This window comes from Equus asinus, chromosome 10, assembly GCF_041296235.1.
Source record: "Equus asinus isolate D_3611 breed Donkey chromosome 10, EquAss-T2T_v2, whole genome shotgun sequence".
Taxonomy (NCBI): Eukaryota; Metazoa; Chordata; class Mammalia; order Perissodactyla; family Equidae; genus Equus; species Equus asinus.
Window position 1 is genome coordinate 50,010,565 of NC_091799.1, and position 8,975 is coordinate 50,019,539.

General features: G+C 38.6%; 1 pseudogene; it reads left to right on the forward strand.

Moving 5' to 3' along the window:
* Positions 1 to 6,023: 6,023 nt before the first annotated feature.
* Positions 6,024 to 6,983, forward strand: LOC106847285 (olfactory receptor 2T11-like; annotated as a pseudogene).
* Positions 6,984 to 8,975: the final 1,992 nt, after the last annotated feature.

Consider the following 8,975-nt stretch of genomic DNA (forward strand, 5'->3'; position numbering starts at 1 on the left):
TTAATAAAGATATAATTAGCTAAAACCAGAAGCATTTTTGAATTTGTTTTCAGATGGCACTGTGTTGGGAATAGATCTTATTAAACCTACACAGCTACCATGGTCTGTCACACATTAACAACATCCCAGTCAGTACTCTTCCTTCAAAACCCCAGAGATTCAAAGTTCAAGAGAAAAGTTAAGGTTTCAGTTTCTGCTACATTACTTTGGTTTACACAACTGACTGCAAATATGAAAGTGATACATATCTGCAGCATCAACTCTGACCAACCCATATTGCTTTACTTCATTTTCGTTAATTAGATTCTTAAACTTAGTCAATTATATTAGATTTTGCTTATGACCTAAGCAAGGCCAGGGATCTGGACTTTTGGTTCCATGATGAATCCTAAGCCCCAAGAAATTTTCCTGATATAGAAATATGTTTTTAAAAATTATTAGTTAAATGAGCGAATGAATGCCATTTCATTTTGGAAAACTTAGCATTCGAATATACAAATGTTAATGATTATATAATTCTCTCTTTTTCTGAGAAACTCAGGTTTGAAGAGTTGCAGTGGAAATTGAAAATCAAAGAAATTAGATGACTTTTACAAACACACAGAATTACATGTCAAGGGTGAAGCTAGAATCAAAAGAACCATACTTAAGTTCTTTCCAGCTTCACCAATTCTGATGTCTTTTTTATTTAAGTATTTTAAAATTCTGGAGCCTGCAAAGAAACATCATTGGCTTCTGCTAGATTCATCATAGACACCTGTTCACTTTTGAGTAAACAGAAGGTAGCAGTCATAGGTAGGCATTTGCTCAGCTGTGGGGACAAAAAGATGCTTTCTTCCATGCTGACTGAAAACTTAGGTTGTAGAGTGAGTCTTAGGACTACTTATATCAGTTGACATTAGCAAAATTATTTTTTCCTGAATTTCCATAGTGTTTAAATGCAATAAGCAGTCATTTTAATGAGTAACCAATAGCCTTAGGAAGGTGAAATCAGGAGACATGTCTGAACACAGTTAAATCTGCGTTTCTCGACCTCAGCTTCTGCAGAGCTGGTGAAGCTTCACTAGAGACATCTGCTTCCTCACCTCCCTGGATAAACTGTGGGAACTTCTATAAGCGAGAGTAATACAGATTTAACCAAAGTCAGACTGCCTGCAAATGAGAGTCATTTCAAATTGTAAAGATCATAAAAAGTCTTTATCTTTGAGTGTTTTTCTGTACAAGATTACAACACCTTTTTTGCCTGTATTCAGTAGTCTCAGTCTCCAGAAAGAGAACTGAGCCAATGCTAATTTTTAAAATGAAATGAAAGCTTTTATAACCTTAGAATATACCCTAAAAAATATAAATTATAATAATTTTTCCTATAATGTCTTCTTTATATATTGGGAAAATAGTCTTGAAATGATTAAAGTAACTAAAACAAAGTTATATATACTGGTCATTTTTTCAAATTCAGAAATTAATAACTTTTTCTCATTTTGGAGCCTGTTCTCTTTCCACTATTACTGAAAGTGGAGAGATGTTTATTGTGAATAAGGGGAGATCCTAAAAATTATACTCAAAATTTTAGTAACAGTATTTTAGGTATCAGATATTATTATGAGGGCCTTGCACAGAATCCTCAATTAATACTGTGAAGTCAGGGGCTGCTCTGATGTCCATTTGCTCATAAGGGACTTGATGAGTGACTTGCTCAGTGTTCCATGGGTAGTAAGTGACAGCCCCTGGAATTTCAGCCAGGCTGTTGAGGCCCAGATTCTATGTAAGGATCACATTGAACTGCCAGAGGAGCAAGGGTAAAGTGACACCTTAGAATTTGGGGTGACTTTAGAGGACTTGGAAACTTACACTAGCAAATTAGAGTTGTTTACACCAATGCATGTGTCCCAAACATTTCTGGACATTTTTTGTATGTATTCCTTCTCTCTTTGCTAAAAAAATTATTTTACTTTTCTGGTATATTAGGTTTTAAAAATTCACATTTTCCATCATTTATTCTTGAGCAAACTCTGCCAGTTCCCCTGACACACATTACAGAGGATTTCCTTCAAACCAGGATCCCCGAAAGGGAATCAGTCTGCTTATATACAGGTGGCGGTGCTGGTGAAGGACTGGGAGCAGGCCTGTTGGAGGAAGCATTATTATGTCTGCTTGGAGATAAGAAGTCGCCGTTGGCACTGGATGATCAGCAGTGAGGTTTGTGTTTGGAGGGTCCTTCTTGGAGTACATTTGGTGATGATTTTTTAATTTTTTGTGGACCTCAATATGAAGCCAGGCATCTGCAGTCAACACATGTTGACTAGAAGTTGCCAAGGATTTAGAGACCATTTGGGGTTTCTGGAAATAATTAACTTCATGTTTTTACTTTATAAATCTGTTGACATATTTTGATCAGAAATTCCAATGCTTCTTGAATGTGATTGTGGTCTCACAGCCTGTATTCATTTCACTCATATTAGCTCACTGTAAGCTTATCTGATGCTTAAAAGGATATTGTGCATTTAGGGATCAATTGAGTGTAGTAGTAGAGAGCATGGGAAGCAAAGTGTGAGTCTTTGAGCCTGAACCTAGCACTACCACTTGCCCTCTCTATTCCTCACTTTCTCCAAATTTGAGATAGTGATAATTTCAGTAATTGACCCAACAGAAGTGCAGTGAAAAGAGCCAACATCAAAATCCTGCAGCATGTGGAATAATGCATGGCACACAGCAAGCACTGCATGGGTGCTGACTGATTTCCTATTAGCAACTTGCCTCAATTATGTTTATGTCTAAAAGCTGCTAAAATTATTTATTTGTGTATTGGTTTCCTGTGGGTACTGTATCAATCTGCCACAAACTCACTGGCTTAAAATGACACAAATGTATTATCTTACAGTTCTGGAGGTCACAAATCCAGATAAGTCATGCTAGGCTCAAATAAAGGTATCAGGAGGGCTACACTCCTGTCTGAAGACCTGAGGGGAGAATCTGTTTTCTAGCCTATTTCGATTTCTAGAGCCCACTCACATTCCCTGCTTCATGATCCCCTTCATCTTCAAAGCCAGCATCTGAATCATTGACCTTTGTTTTTAATGTCACATCTCCTCCTCTGATTCCTGCCTCCCTCTTACAAGGGTCTTTATGATTACATTGGCACCAAAGGACATTTTAGGATGCTCTCCTTATTTCACCATCACTAACTTAATCACATCTACAGAGTCCCTTCATCAAGTAAGGGACCATATTTACAGGTTCTCAGGATTAGGACATGGGGATCTTTGCAGGTGGTGGAGGGGCATTATTCTGCCTACTGTAGTTGGCTTAATTAACACTAAAGTAAATCTATTACCACTTTACTGAATTTAGTACAATATCAAATTAATAGTAGCATGTTTAAAGACATAATTTTTCTCATAATAGAAACCAAATGGAAACTTGTGGCTGAGAAAAACTATGTGTAAAGATTTTCTGTCCGGTCATCTATTTAACATAGGGTAAGTTCACACTATATTGTTGGCACCCACAATACAATCTCCAGATAGATCACAACATCTGAAGCTATAGTGATCTTTTACACAGCAATTGGGGCCTAACGAATGAACAGGTGTTTCAGTAAGGAGGGATTCAGAAGAGAGTAAAGTGGTGAGACCCTTGTTTACTGTAAATTGTGCTGACATCTGACTCTGAAATAGTGTGTTGATTTTAAGTCACAGAGTGATTGTCTCAGATTTGTATATGTGAAATCTCAATGAGTTAATGTGAAATTTGTATTGCTGTTTGATCTTAGAGACTCGTGATGCATTTATGTTTCCTAGAACTGTTTCATATTAGAAAATACGAATAGATCTTATTTTATGAAAATTTTACTTTGGATTGAAGAATAACACAAGGACCTGGCCTTTAAAAAAGTATTTGTCTTTAGCACATTTAGAGAACACACCCAGAGTATTTTAAAGGAATTCTTCTATCAGTATACCATCTTTAAATGCAAACAAAATAAGCAGTTCATTTTTCTTTAAATATACGTATTTAATTATCATTTAAGTATTTGACAATATTTACCATATATCACGCATTCCTTTATATTCTGGAAGCACACAGTATTAAAATAGGCAAAGATCCTTGCTTGTATGGAGCTCTCTTTGTAGCTGCAGGAGATAAGAAAAATAAAATGAATATACAGTATGTCAGATGGTATTAAGAAATATGAAAAAAAAAATAAAGTCATCAAGTCTAACCAGAACAGGCTCCTCTGAAAGGAGGGTTTTGAACAAAACCCTGAAAGATATGAAGGACAACCACACCACACAGATGTGGGGAGGAGACCCAGGCCTGGGTACAGCAGAGGCAAATGCCATGGGCTGGGGACTCCCTCGGAGTTGGGACAAGGATCGGCAAGGAGGCCAGGGGAGCTGCAGCACCAGGGTAAACACACTGGAGGAGGCAGGAGACAATTTCAGAGTGTAAAAGGGTCACAACATGATGGGCCTGGAGTAGTAGATGAGGTGCCATAGTAGAGAGAGATCTGGTCTGATGTAGGTTTCTCAAGATCACTTTGCTCTGCTGAGATCTGACTAAAAGCATAGAAGAGAGAGAACAGGGAGACAGTGGGAAAGCTACTGGAATAACCCAGGTGAAATATGACAACTAGAGCATTTCATTTGTGAGGCCCCAACAAATGTCCTAATCCTTTTGATATTGTGATGTATAATTAGAAAGACATATTTTGTCTTTGTCCCCCTTTCTGGCACAGACCTCCTAAAACCCTTGGAATTATCTAAATGAAAAGAGCCATAAAGATGTCTTTTGTTATTAATAAAAAGCTCCTTGTAACCACACTTGAGTTTATGTTAATTAGATGACTTTTGGAAAGCACCTTAGGATAGGGGCTTGTTGCTCAGGAGGACCACCCATCTGATTAGATATTTGGAACTTTTACTCCCACCTCTACCCCCAAACCCCAGCATCCCTCACCCTTGACCTCAAGGAGGGGAGAGAAACTAGAAGTTCAATTAGTGACCAATGACCAATGACTTAATCATGTTATTTAATGAAGGCTAAAGTAAGGTTTGGAGAACTTCTGAACTGGTAAACAATTGGAGGTGCACAGTGTGACATTTCCAGAGAGGGCAAGGAAGTCCCATGCTCCTTCCCACATACCTTGCCCTGTGCATCTTCCAACTGGCTGTTCTTGAGTTTTATTCTTTTATAATAAACTATTAATCTAGTAATTGAGATGTTTTATTAAGTTTTGTGAGTAGCTCTGCAAAATTGAACCCAAAAAGGGGGGCATGGCAACCTCTGATTTGTAATCAATAGGTCAAAAGTACAGGTAACAACTTGGATTTACCGTTAGCATCTCAAGGGTGGGTATAGACTTCTGGAACTGAGCCCTTAATCTGTGAGTTTTGACAGTATTTCCATGTACATAGACAGAATTGAATTGTGGGATGCTGAGAAGGTGTCTGGAGACTTGGAGAATTGTTTAGTGTAGGATAGAGATCTTCACACATTTGATAACAAGAAATGTCAGAAGTGAAGTATTGAGAAAAGAGGAGACGTACAAGAGGTGTGTTTTTTCTTTCCTTTAGTCATTTGCTAAGTTATCCTTTTTACTCACTTTTAACCATTCAAATAGTCAATAAATTAATTGTCCTTTTCTCCAATCAGTATTTACTTGGCCCTACTATGAACTGGACAGTGTTCCGGAGCCCAGAAATACAGAATGATTAGGACAGATAACTATTCCAGGTATCGCAAACACCAAGTTTCTTATGCAATTAGCATAAGCCATATATGCAGTGCAAACAGAAACAAAATATAAAATGTGCTCTTCGTCAACGAGGAGAAATAGGGACACAGTTAGTGACTTATGATGTGTTCATTGGTCTCCCTGTATTCCTCTAGCATTCTGCCTTGGAAAATTTCATCCTTACCAGTACCCTCTGGTTGTCAGTTTCTCTCATATAGATAGTGGTTTCTCTCCATTTCCTTCCTAGTCTTTGTGGCTTCCTGCTCCCCTGGAGCTGCCATAGGCAATGACAATGAAGAACGGTACTGCATCCTCTGACTTTATCCTCCTGGGGCTTCTGGTGAACAGTAAAGCTACAGGGATTATCTTTGCTGTTATTTTTGCTATTTTCATGGTGGCTGTAACTGCAAATTTGGTCATGATAGTCTTGATTCAGATGGACACCCACCTCCACACTCCCATGTACTTTCTGCTCAGCCAGCTGTCCATCATGGACACCCTTTTCATTTGTACCACTGTCCCAAAGCTGCTGGTTGACATGGTTTCTAAAGAGAAGACCATTTCCTTTGTGGCCTGTGGCATCCAGATCTTCCTCTACTTGACCATGATTGGCTCAGAGTTCTTCCTCTTGGGCCTCATGGCCTATGACCGCTATGTGGCTGTCTGTAACCCACTTAGGTACCCAGTCCTGATGAACCGCAGGGTGTGTCTTCTCTTGGCTTCTGATGCCTGGTTTGGTGAGTCACTGGATGGCTTTCTGCTCACCCCTATTACAATGAATGTCCCCTACTGTGGCTCCCACAGTATCAACCACTTCTTCTGTGAGATCCCTGCAGTTCTCAGACTGGCCTGTGCTGACTCATCCTTGTATGAAACCCTGATGTACATCTGCTGTGTACTCATGTTGCTCATCCCCATCTCTATTATCTCAACTTCCTACTCTGTCATCTTGTTAACGGTCCACCAATGTGCTCTCCTGCAGTTCGAAAAAAGGCCTTTACCACTTGTTCTTCCCACTTGACTGTAGTCAGCATTTTCTATGGGGCTGCCTTCTACAATTATGTGCTGCCCCAGTCATTCCACACCCCCTGAACAGCACAAGGTGGTGTCAGCCTTCTATGCCATCTTCACACCCAGGCTCAATCCTCTCATCTACAGCCTCAGAAACAAGGATGTCATGGGGGCATTTAAAAAATTATTTTCAAGATGCTCATCTGCTCAGAAAGTATCCACAAGTGATGCTTAGGGATTCAACACTGTGAAAATAGTCTTCCTGAGAACACATCTGGGTGTCATGTTCACAAGAGACTATTTGGTCAGATATCAAAGATACTTAGAATTGCCAATAAAGAGGATTTATCCTGTCTGGAAACTTGTTCCTTACAGGAGGGAATGAATGAAATTTCATTGATTATGCAGACAATTTTGGTCAATCGTCAAAAATAATTTATTAACAAGTTAGTTAATTCATCTAGTCTTGGTTCTTGTCTCTAGGAAAAAAAGAAGGGAACAGATAATAGAGCTCACAGCAACCCTTTACTTTGAACCAGGTTGACTTCAAATCTCAATCACGGTTAAACAAACCAAAAAGTCATCCAAAGCTACCACCTCTTGATGCCAAAAATTCTGTGAACATTTTGTATCAAAAAGAAAAACAATAGCAATTCACAAGTGTCAAAGAAGGCAATCACACAATTTTGATCATGTATTTTATTGTATTTGCCTCAGTGGACTCAGCTCTATCATCATCTTCACATCCCTTGAGCTTAAAATGGGGACATCAAATACTAGGCCACAATAAATACTCAATGAATTTAATTAAACTGACTATGAATTATGAATGCCCAAGCATTACACACCTAATCGAAGGGAATAGACTCTAGTATTTTACATCAAAGGGCACTATTTTCCCTCTTTCTGTGTGGGTGTAATACCAGCATACAAGGCTAGATGAAGTTTGTGGTCAGGAAGTTTCCATTTCTTAGCTCTGTGTGATTCAACAACAGTACTTTGATAAATTATTGGTTTTGTTCTGAATAAGATGGACAGCTCTTAAAGAATTTTTTGTACAGATGTGACTTGATGAGATATACATTATTTTTTTAGGATACTAATTCTTTCCTTTTTTTTGTGAGGGAGATTTGCCCTGAGCTAACATTGTCACCAATCTTCCTCTTTTTTTTCTCCACAAAGCCCCAGTCCATAGTTGTACATCTTAGTTGTAAGTCTTTTTAGTTGTTCTATGTGGGATGCCATCACAGCATGGCTTGATGAGTGGTGTATAGGTCCTTACCCAGGATTGGATTGATGAACCCCGGCTATTGCAGCAGAGTGTGCCAACTTCACCACTCAGCCACCAGGCCAGCCCAGAGATGTACATTTTTAAAGTGATTGATATGTCTATAACATGGAGAATGGAGAAGGGATCTTGGTTGGAAGCAGGAAGACAACTTAGTAGGTTTCAAAGATGAGGGACAAAGATGCATTTAGTAGGATGGTGACAAAACAGAATTTAGCTTAGGAAAGGATGTCTGTTAGGAGAGAATGTGGAATGAAGGATAACTCAGTAATTTAGGCTCAAGTGAATTAAACATTGAATTTCCATTTACTGAGATTTTGAAAACCTCTAAAGTGGCAGGTTTTAGTAGGAGAAATCAAGAATCCACTTGTTGTAGATACAATTTTGAAATGCCTCTTAGATATGTCAACTCAGTTGAAATTCAGAATAGAATTCTGGCCTGAAGGTTTAAATTTGGTAGTCTCCAGAAAGGAATGGGTATTTAAAAACATGGGATTAGTTGAGATCACCTAAATAAGAGAAAAGGTTTGAGACTGAGACCTGAGGTAACTGTGTTCGCTTGGGAAGCAAGTGAGAAAAGAGAGAGGGTCTGATGGAGTAAGCAGAAGTAATATCTCAGACACAAGTCAAGAAAGATGAAGAGTATCATCAACTGCAACAGGTGCAGTTTCCAGTTGAATTACACACCCAAGAGTTGCCCATTGTATTTGGCAATGTGGAGATCATCTGTGACCTAGTAAGGTCAATTAGTAATAATAATTAATAATAAGAGCAATTTCAGTGGAGTCATGCTCAGAGAGGAAACAGGGTGGTATATCAAAGGACAGAAAATGGACAAGATGAGGAAAGTAAAAACATAGTTTTATCTTTCTCTTTGGTAAATGATACCAGAGAAATGTAGCAATAGCTAGAAAGACATACTGATGTCAATTGATATCA